This window comes from Acomys russatus, chromosome 4 (assembly GCF_903995435.1).
Source record: "Acomys russatus chromosome 4, mAcoRus1.1, whole genome shotgun sequence".
In the NCBI taxonomy this organism is placed as follows: Eukaryota; Metazoa; Chordata; class Mammalia; order Rodentia; family Muridae; genus Acomys; species Acomys russatus.
The window spans coordinates 52,229,557-52,243,797 of NC_067140.1; the positions used below are offsets into that span (position 1 = coordinate 52,229,557).

At 40.2% G+C, this 14,241-nt stretch overlaps 1 protein-coding gene across 9 annotated transcripts in view; it reads right to left on the minus strand.

Moving 5' to 3' along the window:
• The window catches only part of Meis2 (Meis homeobox 2), a 201,308-nt gene that overhangs the window by 59,633 nt on the left and 127,434 nt on the right, over nt 1-14,241 (minus strand). The window lies entirely within an intron of this gene.

Consider the following 14,241-nt stretch of genomic DNA (forward strand, 5'->3'; position numbering starts at 1 on the left):
ATGTTCATATTTAAGGGCAAACCACGGAACTAAAGCACTTCTCTTGCATGATGTATAGTGTGCATGCTTTATTGGGACAGACATCATGTTGAAATAATAAACAGGGGAAGCCTTCACTCCTTCTTTGATGTGCATTGCTAAATGTCTGACTGGCTCAAATTTAAAATAAACTTCGGTATGTTTGCACTTGGAAACTGGAAGTGGACCACAAGCAATAATTTGTTGTCATTCTCCATGTTCTTGGCCTACAGCTATAGTTTTGACTGTTCGCTGTTGGGGGTCAACTCACTTGGGTCCAGTGGCCCAGAGGTGGCTCAGTTTCCTCCTAAGAGCCCATGTTGTAATGTAATAGCAATGATGATGAGTCCCTTCATCAATATAACACTGAAGGTTACAGATTTTCACATCTCAAAATAACTCCGAGGCCACCAGTGACTAAAAGCACATTCTAAAAGGTCTCCTGACTTGGAATATCAACTAAGAAAGGCTGGGAAAGTGAAAGGGACATGTAAAGCTCAAGATTCCACAGAGAGGAAAAATGTTTTTTAATGGCCTCTCATGTCCAAATTCACTTGCAAGCAAATTGTCTTTATCCAAGATTCTACAGGCCTCCTCTCCTACTTCCTGTACTTGGTAGATCAAGCTCATGGAGGCAAAGCTGTTGCATCCTTACATTATACCTTACATTTAATAATTAACATTTGTGATTAGCCCCTCTCTAATAATGACTGAACTACAACTGGTTGGTCATGAATTTCATTCTGTGCTGCAAAGATTTATGCAGGATGCTATAAAATTATAAGTGATACTTTACACAAACGAGAAATCCACCGTGAATTAAACAGGGAGTGACTTCCAAGATTAACACATTGTATGCCACCTAAACAACTCTCAGCTGGATTGAAGGAAGCCAAGGATGGGGGAAAGCTGGCATGGGTTAGAAGTTGAGTAGTACACTCCTTTAATCCCAGCACCAGGGAAGCACATACAAGTTGAACTCCATGAGTTCAAGGCCACTCTGGTCTACATTATTTGTTATCTGTGTAATGATGTAATAATGCCTTTCATGCAACAGAAAAATGGTCAAGCAACATTAGATGGGATAAATTGCTGTTACCATGAAGATGATGACTTCCTTCTTCCAGCTCTTCCCTCTAATATACTCACTATACAAAGTTACATGAGGGGACCTTGTTATTTCTTTAAAAACTATCTTTCTCATGGATGTCTGTTCTTTTCTTTAAGGTTTTATTTTACATTGTGTATGTAGAAGGGTGTCTGTGCATGTGAGCTCAGTTGCTTTTGGAGACCAGAAGCGTTGGCTCCTCCTAGATCTAGCACTATAGGCAGCTGGATGCTGCTGAGTGGGGATGCTGGGGACCAAATTGGTTCCTCTGCAAGAGCATGCTCTCAGCCTCTGAACCATCTTGTCATCACTGTGATCTGATCTTGACTTTGATTATGATAGTTATATATGAAACCCTCAATGTAATTTCCCCAATATGGACAAAGACACTGCTTTGGGAGGATATCCTTTAGGAAACTAGGATTATACATTGGGCACATGTAAATAAACCTTATCCTTTGCACAAATAAATGCATCATCTAATGAAAGGACAAACAAGTCGATCGTCATTAATTTAGCAACTTTTTAATGTGAATAACAATTCATATACCATGAATAGAATGTACATTAAAATAATCAATTTTAAAGGCAAAGCATTGAAACAACAGAAAAGATATTTTAAAGACTCTACACCGCATCTTTGTTTCTCCCTACTAAATGTCCAAATAAAATTACCAGATATTTATAATTTTATTTTTTCACTGCCCTGCCTCATTGACCTCTCTCTTGAGTATAACTTTCTAACAGGAAAGTTTTATGTGGATTTTTCACTTTTGTAGTTCTCTTTTACACTCTCATTGCTTTTTTATTTTTTTGAAATAGGGTCTCACTGTGTAGCTTTGGCTGACTTGGAACTCTCTGTGTAGACCAAGCTGACCTCAAACTTAAAGAGTTCTGCCTGCCTCTGCCTCCCTAGTGCTTGGAACGGAATGCGTGGGCTACCACCTGGCTGCACTCTCATTGCTTCCCTGTATGGCAAAAATGACGAGGCCAACCACTGGCTCTCTTTCAAGTCTTGTTAGAGGTTCTTTCATATTACCTATGACCAGGCCTGAGGTATTAGTCTAGGATGCTGAAATAATGGGGTTTGCAGAGGTGTCCCTACGATGCTTAGCACCAGAACAATCATAATAGCAAACTTTGTGATGGTTAATTCTAGTTACCTGCCCCCTCCTCGCCCCCTGCTACCCCAGAATCATTTCTTATGTAAGACAAACAGACCGAGCAAAATCACAGCATTTATTCTTAGTTGACTTTAAATAGCAGCTAATTTAGGAGATCATACAGATAAGGACACATTCTCAGCTCCTTGCTAGCTTTCTGGAGATAGCACCTCTGGTGAATGGTTATGGTAACTATTAGAAATTTGAAGACTATTTTAGCCAAAGTATTGACTTTTCACTGGAGCCCACAAATACCTGATCTGTGACTAAGTGGGATAAAGGCTCAGCATCTCTGTCTTTACATTGTGTCTGTCATCTTCGCTGCTCCAATCTTTAAATGATACTCCACTGAGTGCTGGATGTGAGCTTATGGCTCATTTGAGAACTGTGTAATTCAGGGCTAACTTCATCTATTGCTCATTGGAACTGGCATGGGTTTCTTCTACTCTGCCCAGGGCCTTGTCAGAAGATCTAGACTAAACCACACAAAGTGATGACACCTGGGGTAACTCAGCAGCTCCTAAGTGAGGCTAGCTGCCCTTTAGCCCACCAAGTACAAGGCCAGCATGTTTATACACCGGAAGAACATCTTTGAAACTGTGCCCATGACTAATTGACAATTAGAGACGTTCTTCCAGCCCCAGAAAAATCAATACAAGCCTACTGCTCCTTTTGCTAAGACAGCAGCCTGAGCATTTCTTCTCCTCTCGGTCCTTCCTTTATTTCTTCATCTCTTCTTCCTTCTTTCTTCTCTCTGTCCTCCTTCCTTCCTACTTTCTTTCTCCTCTTCCTCTCTTCTTCTTTTTCTTCCCCAATTTTGGCTTTTCTGTAGCCTAGCTCAGGCTGCCAAGCTAGACAGAACTCACTTTTGAAGCTTATGCTGGCCTTGAACCCGTGGTAATCCTCCTGCTTTCTGAGGATCCAGTCACCCATTTGATTTTCGTTAGCTTCCCTTCTGCTTACAAGCTCAGGTCCCAACAACGGAGCTCAACCTTTCTTCTTCATAATATATGACTTAGCATTGTTTCTACTGTTTGCACGACATTAGATGCTGCCTTCTTGTATCATCCTTACATTTAATAAGACGTTTCCATTCTAGTTTTCACGCTTTCTGTTGAGGTGCATTTCTCTCTTTCCTTTTGCTGTCAGTGCTTTGATTTTTTTTTTTTTTTTTTTTTTTTTTTTTTTTTTTTACCTTGGAAATATGCTAAGCTATGATAAAGTGACTTTGGCTTAACCAATCAGCATGGTTAACTATGCTGTCTCCATGGAAGGCATCCAAGTTAGATTAAGGAATTTTATCATGGGACTGCCAAATGATGGCTCTTTATTCACTGCAGTTCCTACATAGTCGGCTATGTGCTTGGTGTTGCCATAAATTGAGAAGAAGCAACCTGACTGTGAAAAAAGCTCCTATAGACAATAGATTTCTGTCAACAGTTCTTCTACACCTGGATGTAACTTTACGTAAAACTGTCCTGCCTTCACCTTTGGTCATTTGTACCAGAAAATTGGTCATAATTAACACATACAGCCCAATTCAGATTATCTGGATTTTTTCTGGGTTTGTTACCTCTACCCCCAACCCCCCCCCCACAGCCCACCAGCTAAAAATAATCACTTATCTTATTTTGTATTTGTTTTGGGAGTAAGATGAGGAGGCAGAAGTAGAGGAAGAAGGGCAGTAGAGGAACGGGGTACATCATTCTGCCTTGTCAAGCACGGCAGAAACCCGACAGGCAACTCAAGACTTTAAAGCATTTGTCCAACCTATGATCTCAGCCAACTAAAACATCACCAAATCAAAAAGATAGAAGCCTGGATGTGCAATGAATGTACAATTGTGAAGATTTTCTATCTAAATTGAAAAAGTGAAATGTAAGGTAGAGTTGTGATGCCGTTCTCATACAATGGCCTCAGAAAACATGAGCTTGTTTCTTGCATAAAGTGGAAAATCTGAAGGGATGTGAATGTAATTTTGCTAGCCAAAATACTCGAGAAATGATTAATTCCAAAGACCGTATAATAACCAGAGGACATGACAGTATGAAACAACAGAGACCACTGCAATCATCAGGCTGATTCGGGGCTATTTGATTTGAATCCCAGAAGGAAAGTGTATTTCACGTACCATGTGACTCTTATGTCTCCATCAGGTCCACAGTTCCGGCATGCCCAGCCTTCCAAGCCAACAGTGGGGAAAGCCCCAGAGCTGGAAGCAATCATTTCCCTCCAGACTCCGTCATCTTCCCTCTTCTCGCTTGTACTCCTCTCCTCATATTATGGAAACATGTGCACGTCAACAACATCCCTCACTAATCTGAAAAATCATCTGAGAGCCAAGTTCATGTCTTACCGAACCTTGAACTTTAGCAGCACTTAGCACGGGGCTTTCTGTATAGTAAGTGTTCGGTACCTACTTGTGAGCAAGTGCATTCTTTCTGAACTGGAGACTGTTTTGTTTTTTTTTTTTTTTTAAGATAGAAAGGACTGCTTTTGCTGTATGTACAATGAATAAACACCCAGATATATATATATGGAAAGGTTCAGATAGTCATTTAACTGTTTTAGCAACACAATATTTGGGTATTTGAAAACATCTGAGTTTTTCCATTTTCATCCAGATGTTTGGTGTCATGGAAACATAAGTTCCAAATTCAAATGAGGAGTTTTAAATTTTTTTTGTGCCAGATATATATTTTGGAGAAAGAAAATGTGTCTATTTATGGGAGACATTTTCATTTAAGTTTATATGGAAGTAAATAGATAAAATCATAGCAACTTTAGCTTCTAAAATTGAGAAAAAAAGTTAAGAGAGTTTAACAATGGTTAGATTCTAAAATACTAATATTTTTCAAAATATTAATGTTAGTCAACCTTGGATTCGCGGTGGAAAAGCCAAAGAACAAAGAGAGCTACATGTGGTGGCCCGTGCCTATAATTCCAACAATAGAGAAGGAGATAGAGGCTTTCAAGTTTAAGACCAGCTAGATTACAGAGCAACACCTTGTCTCAAACACACACACACACACACACACACACACACACACACACACACAGACACACAGGTACACACAGATATATATGCACACACAGACACACAGATATACACATACACACATACAGATATACACACATACATGCACACACACATATATATACACACACACACACACAAACAAACACAAAAGCGGCCGGGCAGTGGTGGCACACGCCTTTAATCCCAGCACTTGGAAGCCAGAGGCAGGCGGATCACTGGCAGCCTGGTCTACAAGGTGAGTCCAGGACAGCCAAGGCTACACAGAGAAACCCTGTGTCAAACAAAACAGAAACAAAAAACAAACAAAGAAAAAAGAAGGGAGCTGAGGAAAAGCCTCAGCAATAGAGTGTTTGTCTAATAAGTATGAGGCACCCAAAAAGAAAGAAGTGAAAGGGGGGAAAAGGTGAAGAGAGCAGAGAGAGGGGAAACTTAGGCGATTCCAGGTGCTTGGGAGACTGAGACAGGAGGATTGCAAGTTTAAGTCTTACCAGGGCAAATCGCTGAGACCCTGTGTCAAAAAAGAGTCAGCGCAGAGGGGAAGGCATGTCTGTGTGGGCAGGGTGCTTGCTTAGCATACAGTGAGAGCTAAGAAGGTGTCATTTCAGCTACTAAAGCTAAGAATACAGGGAAAAAAGGGTTTGCGATCCCGCAGAAATCCTCCTCTGCATTTTCAAGGAGGTCCGTTGTAGGAACTAGGAACGTCTTCTAACGGTTCAGACAGGGCTTATCTTGTAGGAGGGAAATGATTTTGCAATGGCCAGATACCACTGACACTCGCTTTACTTCTCAGCTCCAAAACGAAGTCCAAAAACGTATTAGAGAAATATTGCTGGAGCCATTTGCAAAGACGATTTCAATTTTAAACACAGGGGGAAAAAGTAATTATTTTCCAATTGACGGAGGCTTAAAAGCTCGGCAGAGTTTTGTTTTGAACATAAGGGCAATGTATTTGTAGGGCTAGAGGAAGATGATTTTTATTTAACGTTTGTTAGGATGCTCCCATGAGCTGCTTGGCCATGCATGGAACACTGCCTCCATGCCTAATGGCGATCTTACTAAATGAACCCAAAGCCCCAGATAAGGCCTTGACTCATTTAGCAATCATTTCACAGTCCTACACCATGATCAAATTAATATTTTATGGGGCCACAGTGTTCTACAACCAGACCACTTTTCCAAAAAATTGAATTTTTGTACTTATTTATTTTATGGATCATTTGTTGAAATAGATTTCAAAACAGGTTTAGGCTATTTAGATTTTCCAGTGAACTGCAAACAAAAAACTCATACACTCAGAGCTGAAAAGGACATCAGAGTCCATCTAATCCAAGCTTCTCATTTTATGCCTAATGAAACCTAGGCTGGGGAGGCGAAATTGCTTGCCCAGTGGCTTGCCCAGTTGGCATCTCTTCTTTTAAGAGGCCTCCTGATACCCCCAGAAAGAAAGCATTTCACATTACAGAACCTTAAAGGATATTTTTTTTTTTATAGAAAATCTTATTTCTACTTAGGAATTGAAAATACCAACGTTCAGATTTTGTTGTGTTAGCTACTCTGTAACACAGACTCCCTCCCCGAGCCTCCCTGTCTACCACACTATGCTCCAGTGTTTGATTCCCAGTTCCACTATTAGAGTCGTTTCTCACTGGAAGCAGAGGCTGGCTAGCCGCATTTTACTTCCGGAGTACAGGCCACTCCCTGGCCTGTTGCTGTATCCAATACACAGGAATCGAACTAAGCAAGTTGGAAAATACAGCCACATGAATTCTTTGTATCCTAAATATGATACTTTTCGAAATTAGAGAAATGGGCATTGGCTAAGCTGAAAAGCTAGAGAGCAAATGGGAAGGGAGAGTGAAGAGAGGAGCAACCCAAAGAGGAAGGAAGTACCAGCTTCACGACCACATGGCGCCCCATAGTTACACATGCAGCTCTCATTTCCAGAGGAAACCTTTGCACGACTGGATGAGATGGGGGAACTCAGGTCACAATAAAGAGAAAGAAGTGCACACGTGGGAGTTTCCACTAACGTTCGATTGCCTTTCAGTTGTTCAACACAACTGCCACCACCATAGGCATGAGGTGCACAGCTCAATGTTAAGATACATACAGCTTATCTTCTGTGAGAGTCCCACTCCACAGACCCACACACACTGCCACACGAGCCTGAGTGAGAAGGAAACGAGCATGTTTGATCAGTCCAGGACAATGTTCCTCTAGTAACTTAAAAGTCTGGATGGAAACAAATGTGGGATAAATAGCAAGGGATTCTTAAGAAACATTAAAAGCTATAAAGCAATTCCAGCTTGCTTATTTCAGCTTTATCTGAGTGAACTCTATAATGAATAACTTCATTTGACATTCCATAAAAACGCACCAAAGATCTGGCTTAACAGGAGAAAGCTCACAGGATTTGAAGAGGAAGGGGTTATTTAAACAGTGTTATCTTTTCCCAAAAAAACATTATCTGTAGAGTAAGCATTGAGACTGTTGGGATATTGTCTCCTTTGCTCAGCTCAGAGTACAGGGTAAGAGGATGGGGAGAATGATAACTTAAAAAGTCATAAAAAATTGGAGAACGTGGCATAAACTTGGCTTCTTCAGGGACCGTCACAATCGATGGGAAATGGCCACTTATCACATGGCTGTTCCGCTTCTGACTACGAACCAGGTCCCCATCAGGGAGCTTTAATGAAACACCACTTCTTTTGGGTTTTGTTTCTACTTTTGAGACAGAATTCCTCTGTGTAACCTTGGCTGTACTGGACTGACTTTGTAGACCAGGCTGGCCTCAAACTCACAGAGATCCTTTGCCTCCCTGAGTGCTGGGATTACAGGTATGTGTTATTGCACCCAGCTGAAGACACCATTTCTTAATAGGATCGTGTTTACACCCAAAAGTTCATCAAAGCAAAAACTTAAAAAAATGTATAAGACACCATCATTTAGAAATGCAATTAAAAGATGTAGAACTCATAAAAGCTTCTTTTTATGTAAGAAGCAATGTCTGGCTATAGCTATTTAGAAGAAAACTCTTTTTTCAAAAAGTTTGAAAAACATTTTACTTTCTTCCTGATTAATTATAAGCCTTCATTTTAATATGTTTAAGGATTTAGGATTTCTTAAATGTTTTAAAAAATACTGCTAATGGTCAGTCCTCCAAATACAGTAAAGTAAGATAAAGACACCACCTTACTGTTTGCCGCAGTTACCCATTCACAGTAACTAAAGCCACTGGGTGATAGCCACAGCCAGAAAATGCTTACTTGGGCCATCCAAAAGTTCACTTAGCAGTATTTGTTTTTGGAATTCCCCAGGGTTTTACCTTATCAATTTGTTTTTCCTTTCCCCCTTCCCCCACCCTTTAGGGTAGCCTGTGTAGCAAAGTTAACTAATTCAAGACAGGGGCAATGTAAAGTCCTGCCAAGAAGTTATCTTTTGTACATATATGGGCCCATTTACTATTTCAATTAAGCCACAGAATGTACATCTTGTTTAATCAAGTATACCTGAAGGATGAATTTTTAAAAATCACATTGTGAGCTTCTGATATGTAGACCCCATCAACTGATTACTATATGCAACAACTTTCAAGTGTCTTTCCATTATACTTACACATCTATTTCTTCTAGTTTTAAATGTATAAAATCACTAGTAATCCAATCTATATTATAAATAAGCATTTATATATATATATATTTTCATGGTGCTTGATTAAAGTGACCAAATAGTAAAATATGGGAGAGCTTGGTAGTATTTAAGTTTGGCACCATGATTGAATGCTACACTGAGTAAATCCAAATAAATTAGACATTTATGAACGAAAAGAAAACAAAGGGACTGGTGGGATGGCTCAGCAGGTGAAGGCACTTACTGCCAAGCTTGCCAAACTGAGTTTGATCCATGGGACCCGCATGGTGGGAGAGAACCAACTCCCATAGATTATCCTCTGACCTCTAATTGCGTGTCATGGCACCTTTGCCCCGCTCCTCAATAAATTTTTAAAAAGCAATTAAAAAAGAAAATATAGACATCAAAATTAGAAGGACTTTTGTCAAAACAATTAAGTAATTTAATAATAGGTTTGCAGTTTACTGAAATTTCGTTATGAAGCAATTTTCTTTCTAATTGACCAATGAATCAGAAAATACTAAGTCAAGGACTTCTTGTAACTTGGATAACCAAGGTTGGTTCAAGAGAAAATAGTCTTCTAATTATTGGTCTGTGCTTGTATTTGCTTATCAACTTGAATTTTTAAAAGCAGGAACAATGAGGAACATTTAAAAATGTGTCTATGGCAATTTACTGCTTTTTTTTTTTTTTTTTTTTTAGTTTAAATGATAAGATTTTATAGAAAGGTATAGTTACCTCTCCTTCTGGATTTCAGTATTAGAACTGAGTAGCCTAACTTCTCCCTTGTAGAGACAATTCACTCCATTCTTCTATGAAAACATTGCTTCCAACTAATCCAGAAGTCCTGAAAATGGTGCCTCCACAAAGCTTGGATGTGACCTGTTTGGGTCACCCACCATTCATGACGTTTATGCATCATGGACAGAGACCTCCAGCATTTGATACCTGCTATGAATGGCCAGGCAAGTTTGCCTTGACTCACAGCTGACATATTTAAAGACCACTAACCTTTCAAGAGAAAGGTCCTCTGACCATAGAAAAAAATTTTTTTCATTAAAAAGGAGATGCACGTGTGTTACTGATTCAGTCATGTACATTATTTAAATATCTGAATTATTTAAACCCTTCCACTTGAGTAATGGAACTAGACCCTTTTATAGCATAAGCTGAGTAAGACAAGTTCCCTGAGTTAGTAAAACACTTACACATTGCCACATGGCAGAATAGAAGCCTCCAAAAATCACTACTCAAATTCAAAATACTGTTCATATGTATATTTCAAAGAAGCATTATGTTTTTCTCAATATGGACATTTTGTCAGAAGAGGCTTCATCCTAAAGACCAGATGATATGATACAACCTAGAACCTGACATTACAGAATCTAGAACCCAACATTACCGACCCAGAACAGCACTACCTGGAGGCGGGACTTTCTCTAACTCCTTGGGCAGTTTTGAACACGTAAGAGAAGAGAAAATATCTCAAAGAGGTGAAAGGATAGGTAGAGTTGGCGCCCTGTCTATGTCCAAGTCCCTTATATGATCATGACCCGGATCTAATATGGACATCAAAGAGACTCTGTTGGTGAATTTTCTTCTCTTGGACAAGGCCATCTGGCAGTCAGCATCTACTTAGTTTCAGGTCTGACCTGGCAGAAACTATAGCAAGGAGGCTTTCAGTTCAGAAATTTAGAGCTGTAAAAGTTCCTTACAGTGTACAGCACAAATAGCACTGGGGCAAAAACACAAATAGCTACTTTACATGGCCTTCATGCTTTTTCTAACCTAGTTAGACAGTTGTGAAGTAGTCTGAAAATACACTATTACTATGGCGGGGAACTCTAGGAGCATCCCATTGTGATAACATGTGCATAACTACATGGTGAAGCACAGCTACACACCCTGGCCTAGGTGTTTAACAAGCCAGGGGTCTGAAGGTGCACAGGAGCAGATTGACACTGGAGCTTTGGCGATTTCGACTGCTATGCTCCTTTTATTTTCCTTAAGTTGGGAGCTTAAGGAAACGTAAGTTGAGGTTTAAGTGGCTAAATTATTGGCAGCGTTAGAGAACATTAGAATGACACTATCTTCCGGAGTCATCACATTCTTCAGCTCCTTGGACATCTGGGAAACCAACTACATGGAAGTGCAAAACTTGCTAATGAGTGCACTTCTCTTTGAGCCTTACATAAGCATATTCAACTTTAAGTTAAATAAGTTATTTGTTAAAGTGAGTTATAAGAGGACTATTTGTAGATTACAAATATTTTATTTAGTGTTATTCTGTGTGTTAATGATATGTATGTGAGAGTGGGAGGGATGCACATGTTGTGTGTGTGTGTGTGTGTGTGTGTGTGTGTGTGTGTGTGTGTGTGTGTGTGTGTGTGTGTAGACCAGAGGACAACTCTGTGGAGTCTGTTCTTCCATCTTCCTTTCCCCAAGTTCCAAGAATTAAACAAGTTGCCAGACTTGCTGGTAAATGCTTGCATTTACCTCCCCAGTCCTTTTAAGCTGTGGCACCTATAAGCCCACGTACCCCCAGGGACAACACTCTCCTGACGTTTGTTTTTTAGGAAGAAATATAAAGTTTATAAGAAATGCCAAATGAAGCACTCTCACAGAGGATTTACAAATAAGACCTTGGCTTTCATACCTGCCCTACTGTGTGCTCACCTAAAGGGAAGTCTTGGAAAGTAAAAAGAACTAGATAAATCCTCAGTGAGTGAATGAATATTTTTCAGAGTTTTACTTGAGGCTGAAGCATACACATTTTGTTGTTGTTGTTTTGAGACAGGGTTTATTTGTGTAGTCTTGGCTGTCCTAGACTCTCTTTGTAGACCAGGCTGGACTCCAACTCACAGTGATCTTCCTGCTTCTGCCTCCCAAGTGCTGGGATTAAAGGTGCGTGCCACCTCACCCGGTATATATACATTTTTACATTAGTAGCCACAGCCACCTAGTTGACAAGAGACCAGCTGCAAGGGGTGAGGGAATTTCTGTGTGCTACTGATTTAGAAGCACGTGCACTAATGGATTATTCACATAACTGAAAACTCTGAAATAGATTCTCCAGGAGGCACTATATATTTCTAGGTCTGTATAGACAAACACGAAGGCGGTGAAAGCTTGTAGAAATCCCCACATAATTTATCACAATATAGGCAGAAGTATATGACCATCACCCCAAGGCTGTAAGACTTTCCATTATGTAACACCATAGCAGATAAACAGTAGAATATAAAGTATAGATACTAGCTGGAAACACTCAAGCAGCTCAGGAAACACATGTGCTTGGTGTCATCAGGTCACATTCAGGTGGCATTCTGGGAAAGTTTTTGGAAAACACCGGTTGACAGAAATTGGAAGGAGAGAGACGGTCCACATAAATCCGTTAACAGTTGCATTTATAGTTCTCCCCTATCGGTTCCCAGGCACCTTTCTAATATTAGCTGCCGAAGCTCTGCGAGCACACAGCTCATCTCCATTGTCTCTTCGCCCTCCACAGAGGAAGAGGCCCATAGGCAGGAAACATTTACAGCCTACAACTTGTTTGTGATCCAGAATTAAAGGAAAACATTTAAGTTCTGACTTCTCCTCCATGCTGCAAAAATCTATGATGCCAACTATTTTCTAGAAATGATTTTTTTGGCCTTTTAGCAAACTCCTCAATCACATTTCTAATGTAAATGAAGGTTAGAGTGAACATTCAGGATATGGAGTCTTTTAATGTTATCCATTATAGCAAAATGCTCAGCCGCTCAAGTTTTGTGCCAACTCAAGGCAAGCAAGGCCAATTGACAGAACAAAATAACGCTGATCTTGGTAAGGTCTGGTTGCTTATGAGGTCAAAAAAACCATACCACGGATTTCTGTTCTCTCTCTCTCTCTCTCTCTCTGTCTCTCTCTCTCTCTCTCTCTCTCTCTGTGTGTGTGTGTGTGTGTGTGTGTGTGTGTGTGTGTGTGTGTGTGTGTGTTTCTGTTAGTTCGCATATGCAGCACTGTGATTACAGACATATCTGCTATAACACTACATCCAACTTTACATGATCAGAATCTGAACTGATGTCCTCATGCTTGGAGTGGGGTGGGGTGGGGGGGGGAGGGAAGGGAAGCGCTTTATCCCCTGAGCCACCTCTCCAGCCTAAGCCAGTGCATTTCTGTTTTAGTTTTACCTAAGAAAAGGCACTTAGTAGTTTGAGTAATCCTATACCTCTCTATCAAGAACACCCATGACATTGTGACACATCTACTCATGGCTACAACAACTCAGAGTACAACTGAGGAATTTGAGAGCTGAAAATGTAAGATGCCCATGAGATCCCCAAACGTCTTCACCAGCAGGTCAGGTCATTTAAATTTTAGAAAACTATCCGCACTTCCCGTGAAAACATATGCTTGAAGGACTTTGAGCAGTGACGGAAGTTCCGTGAAGCCCACCTTGCCTCTAACCCAAGCAGCACGTATACCAGAAAGCTGGAGATCTGGAAGCTTCTGTGCCTAATGTCTGCGACATGCTATGCTAATAGCCAGGAGTCTAACTAGCCATTCAAGTGGGAAAAAGGTTTAGCAAGCCCTGGGAAAAAGCAGCTCACAGTTGTTCGGGTATGAAAATTCAAAAAACAAAGCTGAAAACTTACAAAGAAATTCAGGCTACACCTCGTGAGGGAATGAACCTTAAAATAAAATTAAGAGACAAAGTGAACTTAAATGCATTAGAATAATATACACACAAATCTCTAGAGAAACGCTATTATGTCACAATTAATGCTGAGACGGCTCATTTCAATAGATTCCAAGTTTTGAACAGTTTCTCAGCTATCCAAGTGGGAATTTGGCCAGGATACTGGGGTTAATAATTCATTTTGAGGAAGGCTAATTCTTTGGGATGCAGCCCACTTCACAGAAGAAACATTGGCCCATATGAGTAAATCCACTTCTCAAGATCACCGTCAATTTGTTCCACAAGGAAAGGAGGGACAGTAAGTATATGCACCTCTTTGGACAAAAATATTGATATTCTTATAGAAATACATTAGTGTCAAAGAATGGTTCAAAGCATTCACATCTGATTTCAGGATTTGTAATTCTTTTTAAAAAATCTTTCTTGTTTGTTTGTTTTTGAGATGGGTCTAGGCTGGGCTGTAGGCCAGGTTAACTTAGAACTTATGGCAGCCCCCCTTTTCCTGAGCTCCAATATGCTGAAATTACAGGTGTGAGCCACCATTGTCTGTCATGATGTATGTATTCTTAAGGGACAATCTTTTCATCAGCTTGCAATC